Below are 3,334 nucleotides of genomic sequence, written 5' to 3' on the forward strand. Positions count from 1 at the left end.
TTGGGAGAGCCGTGAGTTATGAATCGAGACAGTCTGATTGGCTAGAACTGGGGTAGGCAACCTTTTTCATGATGCGTGCCACTTTAAAATAGACTCAAGCCCAGAGTGCCATTACTTATTTAATAAAACAGTACCGGTCTGCGAGGCTTTTATTACTGGGCCCCACAGAAAGAATAATTAATTCATATAATTTCTAAATATTAGTCTAAAAGGTGTTTTACGGATTTTTGTTCACGTGATACGTTACTGAAACTAACAGCGGTAAACTACCGAAAATGAGTACAAAACAAACGTCTGTTAGAGCTTCTATGCAAGGGGGGAAGGCCAACTGAGGAGGAGGAAGAAGAGCCGACAACTTCCAAGAAAAAGAAAGCTTTTAGAGGAGATGAAGAAGTGATGGGCAAGTTTGGTGTTCAGGACAGGAACCTGGAAGGACAGATGGTGGTGGACTTTGGTGTTCAGGACAGGAACCTGGAAGGACAGATGGTGGTGGACTTTGGTGTTCAGGACAGGAACCTGGAAGGACAGATGGTGGTGGACTTTGGTGTTCAGGACAGGAACCTGGAAGGACAGGTGGTGGACTTTGGTGTTCAGGACAGGAACCTGTAAGGACAGATGGTGGTGGACTTTGGTGTTCAGGACAGGAACCTGGAAGGACAGATGGTGGTGGACTTTGGTGTTCAGGACAGAAACCTGGAAGGACAAGTGGTGGACTTTGGTGTTCAGGACAGGAACCTGGAAGGACAGATGGTGGTGGACTTTGGTGTTCAGGACAGGAACCTAGAAGGACAGATGGTGGTGGACTTTGGTGTTCAGGACAGGAACCTAGAAGGACAGATGGTGGTGGACTTTGGTGTTCAGGACAGGAACCTGTAAGGACAGATGGTGGTGGACTTTGGTGTTCAGGACAGGAACCTAGAAGGACAGATGGTGGTGGACTTTGGTGTTCAGGACAGGAACCTGGAAGGACAGGTGGTGGACTTTGGTGTTCAGGACTCCAGAAGGACAGATGGTGGTGGACTTTGGTGTTCAGGACAGGAACCTGGAAGGACAGATGGTGGTGGACTTTGGTGTTCAGGACAGGAACCTGGAAGGACAGATGGTGGTGGACTTTGGTGTTCAGGACAGGAACCTGTAAGGACAGATGGTGGTGGACTTTGGTGTTCAGGACAGGAACCTGGAAGGACAGATGGTGGTGGACTTTGGTGTTCAGGACAGGAACCTAGAAGGACAGATGGTGGTGGACTTTGGTGTTCAGGACAGGAACCTAGAAGGACAGATGGTGGTGGACTTTGGTGTTCAGGACAGGAACCTGGAAGGACAGATGGTGGTGGACTTTGGTGTTCAGGACAGGACCCTGGAAGGACAGGTGGTGGACTTTGGTGTTCAGGACAGGAACCTGGAAGGACAGATGGTGGTGGACTTTGGTGTTCAGGACAGGAACCTAGAAGGACAGATGGTGGTGGACTTTGGTGTTCAGGACAGGAACCTAGAAGGACAGATGGTGGTGGACTTTGGTGTTCAGGACAGGAACCTAGAAGGACAGATGGTGGTGGACTTTGGTGTTCAGGACAGGAACCTGTAAGGACAGATGGTGGTGGACTTTGGTGTTCAGGACAGGAACCTAGAAGGACAGATGGTGGTGGACTTTGGTGTTCAGGACAGGAACCTGTAAGGACAGATGGTGGTGGATTTTGGTGTTCAGGACAGGAACCTAGAAGGACAGATGGTGGTGGACTTTGGTGTTCAGGACAGGAACCTGGAAGGACAGATGGTGGTGGACTTTGGTGTTCAGGACAGGACTCCAGAAGGACAGATGGTGGTGGACTTTGGTGTTCAGGACAGGAACGTAGAAGGACAGATGGTGGTGGACTTTGGTGTTCAGGACAGGAACCTGGAAGGACAGATGGTGGTGGACTTTGGTGTTCAGGACAGGAACCTGGAAGGACAGATGGTGGTGGACTTTGGTGTTCAGGACAGTAAGCTAGAAGGACAGATGGTGGTGGACTTTGGTGTTCAGGACAGGAACCTAGAAGGACAGATGGTGGCGGACTTTGGTGTTCAGGACAGGAACCTGGAAGGACAGATGGTGGTGGACTTTGGTGTTTAGGACAGGAACCTAGAAGGACAGATGGTGGTGGACTTTACCAAGAGGACGGAAATGGCAGTTGTTAACACTTATTTCCTGAAGAGACTAGAACTTAGGGTGACCTACAAGAGTGCAGGGAGGAGCACCAGGTGGACATCTTGTGTAGACGGAGCAGTTTAGAGGAGGTTGGTGACCTTAAGGTCGTGGTAGGAGAGAGTGTAGCCAGCCAGCATAGGCTGGAGGTGAGGAAGATGACTCTAGTGGTGAAGAAGAAGAAGAGGACTAAGGTCTGGATAGGCAGAGAAGTATGTCAGAGTAGTTGAGGACATGGAGGACCGTTGTGGGACAGCAGTGAAGTGTGCAGTAGGAGTAACGGGACTTTAGTGTCGAGGTGGGATGCACCAGGGATCAGCTCTGAGACTTAGTTGTGACTAAATAAACAGTCTTTAAACATCAACCATTGGTTGAACCTCCTCATAGAACACACATCAATGGAGAAAATCTCTGCCTCCAAAAAAATATCTGAAATATTTTACAGAAAGTTGGTCTCCTTTTATTAAATCATTAAATATAAATATTGCAACAGTATTGGTGGAGGGTGCTGGGAGGGGGGCGGGCGGCTGTGGGGGTCGTGGTGTTGAGTGCTGGTGGGAAGTGATCGATTGATTTGGTTGATTCTGTTTCGTTAATTTGTACTTGAGGGGAGGATTTTATATTAACCCGTTCAGCTTCTTTTCCTCTCCTGCACAATTATTTGCCTTTGTAATTTTTTGTTTTGTTTTTTGTTGTTTTGTTTATTATTGTGCATATAAATAAATGAATAAAATGAAATGAATGGACAAGTTTGGTGTTCAGGACAGGAACCTGGAAGGACAGATGGAGGACGTTCCCAAAAGGATGGACAGTAGTCCAGGAGTTAACACTTATTTCCAGAAGAGCCTGGAACACAGGGTGACCTGAGAGTGGGGGGAGGAGCACATGGGCCGCGATGTTAAATAATGAAGCCAGGTGTGTTCATTGTGTTCAAGTTTTGCAGACTGTGGCAATCATTTCACGTCACATGAGCTTTAATTTGAGAATTAAAAGTCTGAAAATGGATTTCTTAATTACTTACAGTACCGTATTGGCCCGAATATAACACGACCCCGGATATAATACGACCCCCTCTTTTTCAAGACTCAAGTTTGAGAAAATACTTTTTGAACACCAATTTCAATTTTTATACAGAAAATAATTACAGTACAT

The sequence above is a fragment of the Brachionichthys hirsutus genome, chromosome 2 (assembly GCF_040956055.1).
Source record: "Brachionichthys hirsutus isolate HB-005 chromosome 2, CSIRO-AGI_Bhir_v1, whole genome shotgun sequence".
Classification (NCBI taxonomy): Eukaryota; Metazoa; Chordata; class Actinopteri; order Lophiiformes; family Brachionichthyidae; genus Brachionichthys; species Brachionichthys hirsutus.